The sequence below is a fragment of the Scatophagus argus genome, chromosome 4, assembly GCF_020382885.2.
Source record: "Scatophagus argus isolate fScaArg1 chromosome 4, fScaArg1.pri, whole genome shotgun sequence".
NCBI lineage: Eukaryota > Metazoa > Chordata > Actinopteri > Scatophagidae > Scatophagus > Scatophagus argus.
The window spans coordinates 9,437,631-9,454,412 of NC_058496.1; the positions used below are offsets into that span (position 1 = coordinate 9,437,631).

Sequence of the window (16,782 nt, forward strand, 5' to 3'; positions counted from 1 at the left end):
GGATTCCACATTCCACAACGGGTTTTCAGACATTTCAGCATGGATTCACATTGCACGACAACATTCGTGCTCAGTTGTCACAGGGGAGATCAGGGGGACAGGCTGAATCCTGCTTTGAGTGACAGTTGCTTGAAAGCTCTGCTGCAATGAAGTAACGCTGATCCAAAGATCCGGAGTTTAAAGTTAGACTTAAATGTCCCCCGAGAGCCAATTTGAGTTGTGGCACAAGTTACATGAAGAAACTTGACTTGACTGCAGAAGCTTATCATGCATTCCCGTGTTATTTCACATTTTCGATTCTCACTTTCTTACTGTACTGAGCTTTGCGGGAAATGATGAGGACCATGAAAGTGGATCGTCTGCTTTCCTTCCAAAGGACTGAAAAACGTTGTCATGTTCCTTGTCATTAGCAGGAACAGGCTTCAGCTTCACTTAGGGGGGGGATGGCATTTGCTCTCATGATCTCTCCAGTAAAATCACTACATTGGTTTTTTCAGACGTTCAAAGCGGTTATTATACTGTTTTCCCCCCTGCAAGGGCACTTTGATATGGCAACATTGTGAGGTCTGACTGTCCCATATGGTGTGAATTTCAAATATAAACATGTGAATATAAGTAACACTATTACAACACTTCCTCTGAGATAGTATTGTATGCCTCAAGTACATTGTCAGCACACCGACATTTTATTCGCTCATCAAACGTGTCGCACAGTAAACATCCACTCTGGAAGAGCCACACGTGTCACTTCACTCCCTGAGGACCTTAACTACACAGGAGAACGTCCTTCACAATTCAGATTCTTCTTTAATTTCCTAGTTCGTCTGGCTGTGTTCCCACCTGAATGGATAAAAAGACATAATTTCATTTAGTCAGTCACAGGGGAAGAACAGCAGCACAGCACTAGGAGAGGGCTGCGCTACCGGATAAGAAGTATCTGAATCAGGTTTCGCTCCTCAGGGTTTGATGGTCGTTTTCAATTGCACCTAAGTACACAGCTCCCCCCGAGAGAGAGGGTGAGAGAGAAACTGAAAGGGAGGGGGCGAGGGAGGCGCTCAGACAGACCAGCATACAAAGTGGGGGGGGGGGGTGTGTGTGTGGGTTTGTGTGTTGGGGGGAAGAAAGAATGAGTCGTAGGGAATAACGGTGATCCTTCCCTGTCCTTTCACTTCTGGAAATCTGCCACACCTCTGAGATAAATCAATCAAAGTTATTGGTTTAATTGCGATAACAGTTTAACAGTTTTTTGTTTGTTTTTTTTTTTACTTATTTCATCCCTGTTTGTATATCGCTTAATTGTTTTCATAAATGTATTGTAGAGAAACTTAATGACTGCCTGGATTATTTTCAGAGACAGCATTTCTTAGGGTGAATAGAAACAGTAGTGGCAGGAAGGTGGTCAGGGCAGATGGTGGACATACAAAGTGCTGGACTGTGACACCAGAGTCCAGGGTTCGGGTCTGTGATTAGGTTCAGGCACCAGCTTCGGTTAACGCTGAGTCAGGAAAAGCCTGCAGTGACTTAAGGTTTGTTTGCTAACACTGAAACAAAATCAGATTTTTCCCTAACTTGAACCGAGTGATGCCAGTGCCTAAACATAACCATAAAACTCTGAACGATGCTGCAGACATGAGGAGCTGGTTGGAGTGGATTGCAAGATTATCCTCAAACTTATTTTCTGTTGCAAATCAGTTGTCTATAAATACAATTTTCTAGGAGACGGGGCTGCTCATTTTGTCTCTCTTGTCACACACCTGCATTTACAGTCACAAGCGACACTCCATCTTGGAGTCGAATCTCTACGCTAATGACTCGGTCCTACCTCTGCCTCATCTGCTTTGTGTATTTTGTGACACCTGTTTGAGCCATGCACATTTGAGGCCACATGCAGGCACACACACCGACACAACGACTTTCAGAGCTATTTTTCCGCTCTGTTCAATTTGCTACCTTTCCCATTTCTTTCTCCTGTCATAATGGGATCTGAGGGCAAATGGATTGGTCTGCCTCCCCTGTCTGCTGAAGCTGATTAGAGGGATTTAGGTTTAAAACCTTCTGATGACCTCAGGTTGTAACCATGACTTTTTATTTTTTATCTCTTCCGACTTTTCTATTTCTCTTTGTTCTTATCCTGTCCGTTCTCTTTGCCGTTCACGTTCTGTGTTTTCTCTTTCTCTGGCTCGGTCGTCCACACACACAGACACACAACCCCTCTTTTTTTTGTTTGTTTGTTTTTGCTTTGATCGACAGGTATTGTTGTTGGTGTCTCTCTCAAAATGTTCTAATATTAGTGGTTGCGGTTGCTGTGTTGACCAGTTGACGACGGTGGTAAAGTTGTCAATGTGATAGGGTCGGTGCCCTGATATGTGATACCTACATCGTAAGTCCCAGATGGCGTCACGTGGCTGTCAACATGCCAAAGCCTTGACCGCATAAACACACACACAGACACACATAATACATTCAAATTCCCGCAGCGTCCGTACACAGACGTGCCAAAATGCAGTTTGACGTAGATGCATGTGCAGCTACAGCCTTAATCACACACACACACAAACTACAGTATGATAAGAGGTAAACTAAGGGACAGATTAGCCAGGGATCATTTTAACTGTTGCACAGCTGTTAGCCTTGAGAGGTCAGGGTCAAACCAATTCGAGATTGCAAAAGAAAATGTCCTCATACCAACCAGTGCACCATTATTATCTTTTCACTTTCCTCTGACAGTACTGCTCTTGTCATCAGTCAGTCTTGTCTGAGTGTTTTTTCCTCTCTTTCAATCTAAAGCTCCTGAGAGACACAATTTGAGGCATTGTGAAATCCTTGAGAAACATCTAAATCTCTTTAGGCTGTGATCGAAAGCCTTTAAAAGCTGATGGAAAGCTATTGGATTCAGCAGGGAGGGTTCAGCAGTTCAGCAGGAAAGGCTTTATGCCCACAGAACTCGCAACAAGTGCAGCACAGTGTTCACTTTCGATGAAAAATGCCCAAAGTTTGATTGGATTTAATTCTAGTTTGGTTTATTTTTGTTAACTTTTTTATGTTTATGAATTCATGCCCTGAGGTCATCAGAACGAGTTGAGATAATGGAATCGCCCATAAAGGTTTCCACCAAAACCCAGCAGTGATGTGAAATTTACATCTGAGCCACAGTTCACTTGTATATTTTTCCCTATAAATATTATGAGGTTCACTGGGACATAGAGGCCACAGAATAAGGCAGCAGTCTGACAGCAAGAAAACATTATTTTTTTTCTTTAAACACAACAAGTAGGAGTGAACCCATGGGCCAGGCAAAGTCAGCAGACTGTGCATAGCAGGTGGGGCTATGGATTTGTGTGTTTGCATGTGTGTGTGTGTGTGTATTTTGTGTAACAGTTGGTGTCTATGTGAATATTTGTGTATGGCCCTGTCTGCGTCTGTCTCTGTATGTGAGTGATTACCCCAGCTGCAGTGAAATAAACACATCAGTGTGTGGTGACAGGCCCTCCACGTGTCTATCGCTCACACACACACACACACACACACACACAGTCAGACAGTAACTGGATATGTGTCTGGAACCTGGTCAAGCTCCTGTCACATTCTTATCCACTCAATCCGCGCCTTAAATTAGTGCAAGTCATGTGGATAATGGATTATGATCAACCCATGTATTCTCTCTCTGTGCATAATCTTTAACATCAGAGGATAAATGATAAATTATAAGCAAAGTTATACTGAAAAGAGTTTATTATAATATTTCCTTTTATTTATATCGCAATTAATTTCAAGTAATCTGTCACTGTGGCATAAGAAGATTGCCCCTTTAAGATGGGTTTTAGATTATCATTATCAGCTGTAGACACACATCCAGCTGCTGGCTCCATGGTGCCTGTTATGTAGCTGATCTCAACCAGCAACTGGAAAGAGACGTTTTACCTTTAGGCAGAACACACACCATCCTAACCAGGAAGTAGTTGGGACATTTGTGGTGTAAAATTATGTGTCTGTGTAAATCCAGGACGCACAGCCTTTCTCTCTCTCGCACACACACATAATTGGCCTCTAACCTCCCTTGCAGTGACCATCAATGTCATTTTTTGTGAATGACTTTCTGTGTTAGCCAGTGTAGAATAAGATTAGACACATGCATTTGTGTAATTACCTTTATGTGTGTGTGTGTCAGTGTGTGTGAGTAAGTCTTTGTGATGCAAATCATGGCAGACTTTTCTGTCAGAAGTCATCAGTGATGTGGCGTGGCCAAAACGCCAACAGCTACCTCACTATCACACTCAGTACACTATACTGTACACAGGCACACACACAGTACATTTCAGTCCTTGAAGTCACCATTTTCAGTGTGTCATATGATGACGTTTGCTGGCAGAATCTCTCTGGAGGATATAACATCTGGGCTGGTGGAGTGCTTTAAATGGACAGTGAAGGTGACAGTGTGAATTAAACTGTCTAACAAATGAGACGTGCTGTCTTCCTGCGTTCAGAGATAGAAGCAGATCTATTGAATTCCTTCAGCTTTAAACCACTTTCAGATCTCACTGGAGCTCAGTATTAAATAATACAGGATAAACCATTTGCAAGTACTGAATACACCCAAAACATGTATTTAGTCAGAACCTACTCCCAGTTCTTGCATCAAAAGCTCTGTCGGTGGATTTAAAGATGAAAGGGATCATCGTGAATGACATTTTTTGGACTGCTGTATTTTTGGATAAATAGTATTGCATGAACCTGGAAATATGAAAGAAAGCATTCGGTCTTTCTTCAGCCTTAGAAATTGTTGTGACCATCACACCAGAAGTATTAAAGTCATTTCATCCTGGCCCTTCTCTGGTCACACACACACGTGCTTGTGTACCTGTGTGTTTGTGTGTGCCTCTCTCTCTGTGTGTGTTTCTGTGCACGAAAACAATTTATGTAATGCTGCTTCCCCAATAGATCCTTACCTTAATCCTCTTTGAGCTAGCATAGTAAGCCTCATGGCTCATCTCCCATCACATTTTACCTTGATCCTTAACCTCTGTCAGAAATCCTCACCGTAATCCACAGATTAGTCAGCAATCTTTTTTATTCCGACTGCCGAGGTGAATTATTGAAATGGTGTTAAGATTATTAAAATGCTGTTGCGATGGTCTATCACCGCAGAGTAATTTACAAATGGGGCAGATGATCAGGAGCAGCTTTTGTCTTGTTTTGGTAATACATGTATCGTGGTTGGTTCCTGGTGATGTAGAGAGGGATTGTGATCATTATCTAATGATGTGTTTGTGCTGACACGTGAAAGGACACACACATACGCACACATGCTTTATGCCTTGTCTGGTCGACTCCTTCGCTCCTTGTACAGCAGTGCAGTCTTTTATAACCACTTTGTATTTTAGGAGCCCTGAGAGACTTTTCATCCAGTGATAAGCCATGTCAGTAAATTCAGGCATTAGTCAGATCCCACTCGAAAGCCAGCAGACTGTGCAGAACTGCATCGTAAATGTGTATTTTTCATTGCTGAGTGTCAGCATGAGTTATCAGACTTCCTCACTTCTTTAGTCTCTTGACCACTCTCGCTCGCTCTGTCTTCACACGGTCGTAAAATTACTGTATCTGTTGCTTGTTTTCTCTGTTTAGATCCGTTTGGTTCCCCTCACTGGTTCTGTCTACACTGAGAGACTTTCTGCCTTTTTTTTCTCCCCGTTTTCTCGTGTAATTCTGACTTCAGAACGCATGCATTCATTTGCAGATTATAACTGGAAGTTCTTCTAGCAACACCAAGCCCAGATGTTTACCTTGGCTTTCTCACAAGTGCACAAGAGTTCTGCTATTTCACCCTTCGCTGTTACTGTAAACGCAAGCGCTTACGGTCCATTTGGCCATCGTCTACGCCATTTAAGGAAACTATCAATCAAAATTCAAGGAGGGAAGCATGTATGCACTGTGCAGGGCTGTGATCATATGTAGTTTTAGTTCTCTGTGGTCTGAGGGGGAGTCTTTTTGCAACTGGGACTTTGTTCTTTTTGTGTGGAGCATGTAGAGGGTTGAGTGGGTGCTTGACTCAGAAGTATGAGGGAGTGAGATAATGAGCGTTTGTGTAGAACCTCCACACCCCCCAAATTAAGAGAACCTTCTCTCCCCCCTTTCATTATGTATTCAAAGGCTTTGGCAAGCACCACTACAGGATAGTTTGAATCAGCAATTAACCCTTTTTAATGTCTTCCCGACAGTGACATGTAGAGAGTATTAAATGCGCCGGTGTTGAAATGCTGTCCCTTCACTCTCTGTCTCTTGCAGATTTTCCGTGTCTTCAAGGAAACACAATTTCTCAGCCGTTTTCTGTTTATGCTTGTCCTTTTTGTCCCTTCCGTCTCCATTTCTGTGTCTGTCTTTATAATATTTCTCCCACTTTTTCTGGTCCACTTTGTCTCTTTGTGTCACTATTGCTGTCTCTCAGTCTTCCTCGCGCCCCCCGTCTTTCTCGACATAGTTCCGAGACAAAGCTGTGGAGTGATGGTGACATGACTGTGTGGAGTGCGCTGCACTGTCAGGCAGCTACCCGTGCTGCCCTCGGCAGTCCTGACAGTGTTGTCACGGATGAATGAGCACACTGTTTTGACACGGGGTGCGACGGTGTCAAACAACAAATCTCTGTTCTGTTCCGTCAAGTTTTAGACCTTGTAAGTCAACTTTGAAAGTTGCGCGTCTGAGCGTGTAACATCTATAAAAGTCCCTGAGTATTTCCATGTATATCATTGAACATATTAGAAACATATTTATGGTATAATGAATCCCCCCCAAAAATAGTTCTCAGTCCAACTGCTGCCTGCAGTTGTGATATGATTTTATATGCTTAACCACTAAAGCAATGGGGGACATTGAATTCCTCATTTGGGACCAAAACTAAGAAAGTTTAATAAGCCAGGGCTTTGAATAATTGCTACCAATTAATTGCTTTTCGCTTACATCACTATTCAGTTAAGTAGTCTTCAGCGACTTACCAAAGGAGGTCGTTGTCAGTGCAATTAATATTTTTCTAAATTTGTGCGTGTTGATAACAGAACATTATCAGATGATGACCGTGTCATTACTGTGGAGCAGAGAATATGTTTGTAATGATATGTGCTCTTCTACCATCTGATTGTAAAATCCATTATTGCTATGACACTGTCCTCCATTTAACACTATGCCAAATGTGTTTGGTGGTGTGAAATTGAATATGACTACGTTTTTTGCTGAGATTAACAACAGTATTGCTTACACCCTGGAATTGTATTGAATCATCAGCTTATCAAGTGCTCTGCCAAGAAGGTCCTGGCACGATTGATGGTTTGCTGATTTCAGAAGTCTAATTCTTTCACAGGTAGATGGCTGCAGGCTACTTAAGTGTGACCTTGCAGAGGCCGATGTACAGCACTTAGAGAGAGAGGGAGAATGCTCCAGTCGTTCTTCAGGGAACCATAAAGAGAAACTATGCTGATAGTAATGGCATCTGCTGCGCTCGTTGTCAGAGCACGCTATAAAGTCAGTGTTGCAGTTTGTTGCACAGCTATGCAAAATTGTGTTTTCAAAGATGTAGAATTTTGCCAGTGCTGAAAAAGGTTGAACACATTACGCTTCATACAGTAAAATACTGTCTGCATTTGTACATACATCGCGTGCAATACATTTCTACATTTTAACTTTGCAAAATTTGCATGTGTTCACGCCAAAAGGAAATGCTGGAAGGTTAGAAGCTTACGGTTCGGACTGCGCTTTGCCCGTCTTACTCCGCAGATGAAAAGGGATGCTGTTTTCAAAATACAGTATTTTCCATCAAAGGCATTAAGTCTTTTTGTTTTTCTTTGTATATGTCCAGTTTGTCCTTTGTTCATCATGCTCGTACATTATTCTGTCCATCCTTCCACAAAATACAACATTAGCAAACAGGGAGGTCTCCAATAGTTCAGCTGACCCGGCTAATAAAGCAAAGCTGATTTTGTTATTGGGCGGTTTTAATAACACTGGAGAGCTGGAGAGTCAATTAAAAAGGATTAGCATGCCCCCAATCAGCTCAGAGCCTCTTCATGCTTTAATGATTATGGAGTGTCATCAACACTCCTACACTGTACAGTGAATCAGCTCTGACATGCGCACACACGCACCCATAAAACATGTGCGTAAATGCCTGCACATATATGCAGCTGCATGTTAGAAAGGTAAGCACAGCAATCATAGCAAGTGTAACACAAGGATGTGCCCATATTTTTATGGGCACATGCTCACATATTTTTATACTGTATTAAATGCATACCCTTTTGTCCTAACGATGAATTATTAATGAATCATGTATTGTTTGTTTTCATTTAGACCTTGTTGAAATTTATTTATTTATTACATGAAGCCTGTTTGACAGTTTATGTCACCGTTGGTGGCTGAGTGGGAATGAAGAGAATAATGCAGATTTTATCTTGACAGTCACCTTGAACATGCGTTATTTTGAAATCATCTGGTATACTGGTATAATTTAATTTCACAGGTAAACACATCTTTTGCTGATTACCTTTAAAGGACATTCTTTTGAGGACATACTACACAACAAAGTGAGAAATGAGGAGGGCCTATGAATCATCTTCACTAAAAAAAAAATACACAAGCAAAAAAGGTAGACACTTCTTGTTAAAAACTCCCGACATACTTTTAATTGCTTGAGTTACAATTTACAGTTTCTTGAGTTCATTTCACATTAAAAAAAATAAATGTCAGCATGGAAGGTCTAAAAAAATAAGCAAAATTAGCTCAGACTGCTCAGTTATATGGCGCTACAAGAAGAGCTTTCCTTCAGAGATGAGTCAGACATTGCAGGTGTTTTTAGGTCATAAAGCTGAAACACCTCAGTGGTCTTCAGCAGCCTTGTATCCTACAGTTTCTTTCACACACTCTCCCATTGCTCCCACTTTATCCCTCCCTGTTTTTCTTTATTTCCTTCACCTTGTCTCTGCCTCTTTGCTCTCTCTCTCTCTCTCTCTCTCTCCGTCTGTCTCTCTGTCTCTGTCTCGCTCTCCTCCGGTTGCTGTTGCCATTAGTGATGTTAAAGTACTTACTGAACTGGAGGATTCAGCAGGAAACCTGAAATACATCACTGTCCAGAGAAATAAAGGAAGCAACAGATACACACATACAGAGGGCTTCAACGCTTTTACCGCATTGACCCCTAACCGTGCATGGGGCTGTTCTATAATTTAACAAGCTGTCAATCATTTCAACACTGACTCACAGCAACCACGAGAGTCAATTCGAAAACACACCGCCTTTATAGACTCAAACGCCGTAAAATCTCCTCGAGAACACTTGCTGTGTCTGTTTACGTTTAGGCATTAAATTCATTATTTTAGATGCAGTAGGGGCGGAAGTCGTAAATGCAGTAGAACCGGATGCAAGGACGGTTCTTAACTTGATACTTTGTGTGATGATCCACTTGTTTGTTGTGTGTTCATATAAATGCTGGAAAAAGGAAGAAATAATCAGTTATGTATGATGCTTACATAAATAAAGGAATAATTCAAGCATTTTTACATGATTGAACATTTGGCAGTTTTGGGCCTGCATATTTTACCGTATTTTACTTTGCTTTGAAATACCTCCAACAAATATTACCTTGTGACATTCAGGGCTCAAAGATTGGACAAGAACAGAAAGTACAGCAGGCTATATTAAAACAGAGAACAGATTTAATCTTTTAATTTCCTAACTTGAAGTTTCTCTTTCACAAGTGGAAAATGTATCCCTTCTGAACTTTTCCGCTGTGATATTTGAGGTGTTCAATCTGATTCTAGCTGTTAGCAGGTCAGCGTCTGGTTGGAGAAACACTCCCCTGATGCATCTCGTCTGTTGAGTGGATTTGGATGTTTTTCGTCTTGTATCCTCCTCTAATGATTTGAGCCCAGGGTCTCATTTCACCATTTCTTTCCCCAACACCCTCACCCCAAACTGTCATTGCAGTATTTTCTTTCCCTCCTCCCCTTCTGCTAGCACGGACGCTATCACACTCCTCATGCCTTTTCATCCGTAGAGCTCAGAGTCTGAGTGGTTTTCTATTTATTAAGTTTGTTTATTCATTTATTTTTTCTCTGTTGTTCCAATTTCCTGTTTTCCTTCTCTTTTTTCCATCAGTTCGATTAGGATAATTGTCCTAATACTTTTTTGACAGATACTCAATTGCAAAGAATATGGAGACAAAATATTTTATGTTTACCTCATCTGCTTCATTGATTCTTTCAAGCACATGCTTATTCTGAATTTGATTCCAGCGACACGTTTCAAATAATTTGTGACAGGAGCAACAAAAGAGCTTGTGACATGCTCAAAAAATAAACACACCCAGTTTGGGACACACAAGCCAGGACGGGGCGACGTTCAACACTTTGTGAAGCGCATAATTGTACACAGGATATCACCACATGAGCTCAGAAGCACTTTGTAAAGCCGCTGTCGATAAACACAGTTTGTTTGCAGCGTCCCGGCATTTTTGAAATTGGGGTTGTAATTGTGTGAATCAAAATATTGAGACTTGATTCCATGTTTGCTCACCAACCATCAGCACCATGTCTCTCAAGTGCAGCCCATCATTCCTAAACAGAGGTAGCCTGTCTCTGTAATGCCTGGTGCTTTGATGCTCGATAGGACTGGGAAAACAGTTGCTGGAGTCACTGGTGGATTTTCTCTCTCTCTCTCTCTGTCTCTCTCTCTCTCTCTCACACACACACACACACACATGCAACGCACATACACACACGCACAACCACACAATTCATGTTTTGACACAAGGACACCTGAGAAAAATATTATCCCTGCCAACTTCTTCTCGTCTTTTCTTAGTTTTCTTTTCATTCCCTCTCTTTCTCCTGCATTCCTCACATGACTTTTACTTTCCATCTCTTGTTTTCCCAAGTGTTTGACCTAATGGATTACCTCAGTATATCTTCCCCATCTACTCTCTCCACTCCCTTTTCTCTCCATTCAGCACCTCAGTCTCGCTCCCCCTACATCCTTCTTTTCCTAATTGTTGACATAGCATGGAAATTCCAAATCCCTCCGTCTCTCCCTCAGTCTCCCTTACCTCCTCATTACCTTTTTATTTGTCCTATTCTTCCACACCATTGCTGTCCTCTCTCCCTCCACGGGCTCCCTCTCTTCCATCCTCTCATGCTTCCTCTCCCTATTTGTTGACATTGTCGGGTTAGCTTTAATGGATCACCCACAGCTATCTGCTTCTAGCCTGCACTTGCTGTTTCCTCATCCTCCTCCACCATAATCACCGCCTTCCTAACTCTCTATCTTTCTCTCGCTCCTTCACCATTGCACTGTGGAAATACCTTTTCTCCATCCGACCCTCTCTCGAGATTGTCCCCCATCCATCTTTCCCCCTCTCTGTCTCTCTCCACTCTTGGATGTTGACGTGAGAGGGTGAGTCTAATAGATGACTGTGAAGCATCTGCACCTGTGTTAAATCTCAGAGGTAACACACACTACGTACGTGTGCGTGTGTGTGTTTTCGTTGGTGCATGTGTGCACCCTAGAGAAGCCAATGCAGGCTTTCTGTTCAGCACATCTGTGACCTCCTTTAGCACTGAGCAACTTCCTTATTTTGCCTCTCCTCTCCTCTCCTCCCTTCTCATCCATTTCACCTGCTTGTTCGCCCTTTTTGTCTTTCATCCTCTCCTTTCTATCATTTATAAGCTTGCATTGCAGAAAGGGAATCATTAACTTTGGGGACATGCTGTAGTGACAAATTATTTGTAGTTGTTAAAAAGCAAATGTGCTGAATCTCACAAAACAAATGTGTGATAAAATGCAAAGATATGATATTAAGGTCTCAGCTGGGTAAAATAATACTCTTCTGTCATATGTGCGAGCCATACATCATTCAGTAGAAGTATACCAAAGTGCAGTAGAGTAGTGGATTATAAATAGGCCTCTGTAGGCCTGTCCCAGTCCAACTGGGTGTCCTCTGTTGTCCCAGTTCTGTCTGTGCGGGACACCTTGGAGAGCGCTCTGCTATTCCTCACACTCTGCTGCACATTGGGGATTCTTTCTTTTATACATGCTTCTTCTTCGATGCCCAGCTAATTCCTGGTGGTATGCAACTCTTTTAAAAGCATAAACTAAGTCCTAGTTCTTCTTATGTCCAAGACCTTTGAGAATTCTCTGCTATCGCCCACACATTCAATTAATTTGTTTTTCAGTTTCAGTAGATTACACAGTGTTGTATATACATATACTTCTTTTGATAGTGTTGAGGAAAGCTCGCCAAGTCACAGTGCAGCATTTTCTAATTTTTACAGAATCAACATTAATATTAACAATGAAATTGCAAATAATTCACCAAAATAGCATATTCTGTAATATGGACTGATTGTCTTTGTGGATTTGTTGAATCGATGCCTGGATGTCTTGTGTAATAGTATAGGTATATAGTATAAAATGTATTCTAGATTGATATGTAGAAACATAACTCAATACAAACTTTGAAAAAGCTCAAACAGACAACTTTTAGGCCCGGTCTGCTTTTTATGAAAGGTGTCTTTTAGAACATCGGTGTGGGATGGTTGTCGATGGCGACCCAGTTATGTCAGTGTGGTTAATTGGGTCTTTATGTCACTCGCCTGGATCTAGTTAATTAAGCTGTCAGAGCCTCTGAAATCCCATGTTGGCATGCACACACGTAGCCAGACACACACACACACACACACACACTGACACATGCACTCCCTTACGTCCTGTATATATGCATGCACACGTACTGTGACCTTATGTTAACCTGAACAGTCTGCCCAGTCCTGGCATATATTGTATTGTAGTGGGGCTGGTGGCTGTAGTAAACTCCCTGCAGTAGCAGTGGGCAGCAGGATTGTCCTAATCACCTCCCAAGTGTAGCAAGGATGCAGACAGAAACACCAGGACATATGGCCAATTAAGACAAGGATGTGAGATGGCACGGATATACTGTAGGTGACTGCAAATCACACTTCACACAATCAATGTAATTCAGTGGCAAGGTTATTATTAACAACTGTTCCTGGGCATCAATACTGCTCTCACTGTAATACAGCTTTGAAAGTGAATTTTTTTTTTTTTTCTGCTGCATTTTATATATTTTTTTTTGTCTCTTGTCTGTCTAAAGTTTGTTCTGTTTTCCTTTGTCCATTTCTCTCTTTGCAGAAAATCTCCCTTTTTTATTTGCTCATGTCTGCCTGTCTTAGGAATGGCCTCTTGCAAGTAGTTTTTTGGTCTCTTGGTTTATTCTTAAATCATGTTTAGAAGCAAGTCACAACCCAGCTGGAGACTCTTTGTCCCTGCCTCTTCAAGTTAGATGTCCCTACGCTGCTTTAACATCTGTGGTGAACTTCTGCTCAGAGAGGAAAGTCTTGGAAACACATTTGAAGTTGGGAACAAAAAGTTGCAAAGTGCAGGGGACTAAAGCTGAATAGTTAGAATAAGAAATGAAGATAGATTTACTTTAATTCAAAGTAAAGGATGACTAACTGGAAAGTGCAGAAAGAGGAAGAGTACGTTACTGTCTTAGAGGTGGGAGCGAGGTGTAGTCCTTGAAGCTGAGAACACAATTATTGCAGAGGCTTTGTTGGCACCAAAACATAGCCATTTGTATTTATTAAAATGCTACAAATTGGCAGGTATGGAGATGCCAAGAAGGCTGTGTGGAGGATAGAGAAAGCACACAAACAAACATACACACTCGCTGCAGTTCTCATTAGCTTCATCTTGTTTCTCTAAATCAGTGGTTGCTACTCTTGCACCACCAGTGGTGGTGGTCAAGGTATAAAACTTACATACACTATGTAGTCAAAAGTATCCAGACACACCTCTTTATGTGACTGTTTTTCAGGGGTTGGGCTCGGCCCATTACTTCCAGTGAAGGGAAATTTTTTGGACAATGCTATGCTTCCAACTTTGTGGCAACAGTTTGGGGAAGGTCCTTTTCCATTCTAGCAAGACTGAGCCCCAGTGCACAAAGCAAAGTCCATAAAGACATGGTTGTATGAATTTGGTGTGGAAGAGCTTGAATGGCCCACACAGAGCCCTGACCTCAACCCTGTTGAACTCCTTTGGGCTGAATTGGAACGGAGACTGTGAGCCAGGGCTTTTCGTCCAACAATCAGTGCCTGAATGGGCAAGTGTTTCAAACCCTTATTCTAATGACTGCATTACAAGTCAAAATCCTCCTAAACCACAGTGATCTCTTATTAGATTTGATTTTAGGCCGTCAGATCAACGTTTTCGAGTTTTTCCACTGGCTCCCACCTTAGCCATGTTGGGCCGTGCTGGTCCATCTGGTCATGGTTGTGTCATTTGGTACATTTAAACTCTGACTTGAGTTTAAGTGCTATATTTATTGAGGAAAGCAATTTAAGACAAATTGCTATCTTTTTTTTCATTGTGATGGTTACTCTTCTGTAATTGTCTGAAACAACAAAGTCCTTTTGTTCATCTTATCACAATGAGCTAATTGTTTTGTCTAATATCATCACACATACACACACGCGCACACACACACAGTCACTGACACTCACACACACGGTCTTCACCACATTCATGTGCACTGTTGGATTAAATTTCTATTAGCTTTCCTCGATTGAGTTTGAAGATTGTTGATTAGCCAGTAATGGCCTTTGTTACTGCACTAATGAATAGCTTGATTACTATTCTACTTAGCTACACATCAGGAGGCGGGTGATGTGTGTGTGTGTGTGTGTGCGCGCGTGTGGCATTTGTTGGTATTATCCTCTTATAAACACACACGGACAGTTATAGCCAATCGTCTGGGCTCGTGTCAAGAAAGCTGATGGCAGCAGAAGAGAAAGATAGATGGTCTGCTCTGCCAACACTCATCTCTCATCCTGTCTCTCTCTCCCGTCTCTCCCTCACTCTGTCTGTGTATATGCCTCCAAATATGTTCGCTCCCACCTTCTCTCTGTTCCTGCAGCCTCTCAGGCACTCCACTCCTCTCTATTTCTTAATTCTTCCATCCCGACCACCTCTTTGTCTTTCCCTGACCCTCATCTGTGTTCTCTTTCTATTTGTTTCTTGCCTTCCTACTTTAATGCCATCCTTCTCACCTTCTCATACACCTTTTTTTTCTTTTTTTTTAATCTCTCTTCCAGTTTATTTTTTGCTGACTGGGCTCTTGAGAATCGGGTTGGCATGTTGCATTTTGTGTGTGTGTGGATTTGCTAATATGTCTGTGTAAGCATACGTGCATGAGTGAGTGTTTGATAATGGAAATAAGCAAGCTAATTATGGTGTTGGCTCTATGCCAGTCAGAGCCAATACTAATGAGCGTGGCACATCTGGCAGTGGGGTGTGCATGTGGGTAATGACTGGATATTGTTTAAAAGTTAGCAGTACCTGTACCAATACCAGTATCTTGAAGTGATATCAAAACCAAGAGAGTAGCTCCTTTGATACCTGTTTATTCCATGCTTGATGAAGTACTTCATTATGTTACTGCTATTCTACCTTTTTCCTGAAATAATCTTTTGCTCTAATGTATTTATTCTTATCAAACCCCGCATACTGCTTTGTCAAATACACTGTGCTCGACTACACTGCATCACAGACTGTATGTGTTGTAGCCACTGTGGTAGTTGACCAATCACACGCTGCATTAAATAGATGAACGTTTGCAGAGACTCAAGGATTTTGGTAACCAAAGAGTGAAATGCAGATATTGTTTGACAGGAAAAGATTCAATACTATATAATACTGTGTTTTGGTCGATACATTAAAGGTGCTGTATCTTGTGTGTATTTTGTGTGTATCTCAGTGTGTGTGCTGGTAGGGAGAGTAATAACAATAATATTTCACAATAAAAAAGAAATTTTTAGGAGACAGGGTTGCATAGGTTAACATTAAATTAAGGAGTATAAAACTTCACATAACTCAAATGCAGTATTTTATATTTAATTTTATGAATCAGCATTTTCGCACATCTTGCTTCCTTCCACAGAGTGATTCAGGCAAAGAGATGCCAAACTGATTCATAAAACTAAAAATAAAATAAATCAGACTACACCGGAGCTGTGAGTGCGCAGCTTTCCTTTCTTTACTTAAAATAATGAAATAAAGATTGCACTGCAGAAACCGCAGGGGTTCTTTACACAAGAAGTATTGAGTGTTAAACGTCGGGAAACTCCTGCATTCTGCTGACTGATATGTGAATTTTCTGCATCTATTTAGAGTGGAAATGTCTTTATTTATGAAAAAGAAACAACAAAAATCTGGTGCCAGGTGACAACTCAAGATATAATGGACTATAAGGCAGTACAGCTCTCAGGTCTACACCTTTTCTCGATGGAGCTTGTGGTTGGGGGAATTATAAAAACATGGACCAGCACATGATGCACTCAATCCCTGCCCACACATAGGTAGACTAATCACTACACTGGAGCTCTTTAACCCACTCATCTGTGGTCTTATAGTGATCTAGATAATATATCTAATCAAGGGGATAATCCTCGGTGATGAACATGCTAACACTTCAGCGGTTTACAGGCACATGAACGCACACCGGCACGCAGCTTGATTTCCCTGTCTGCTTTTGATTGCAGAATCATATTTTATTGTCGATGGCCTTTTTCGTCGTACTCTTATTGTGTATCTGTGTGTTTGCGCTTGCTGCTACTTGGAAAAATGAATGTTGTGATTCAGTGGCAGATTCTATCCGTGGACCCTGTATCTTTCCAGCGCTGTTATCAGCTCCCATATGAGGCGCTTTGTAGTGGCTCTACAAAGCGCCTC

The 16,782-nt window shown here is 41.6% G+C and overlaps 1 protein-coding gene across 2 annotated transcripts in view; it reads left to right on the top strand.

Moving 5' to 3' along the window:
• Positions 1-16,782, top strand: part of unc5ca (unc-5 netrin receptor Ca) — a 173,731-nt gene that overhangs the window by 111,785 nt on the left and 45,164 nt on the right. The window lies entirely within an intron of this gene.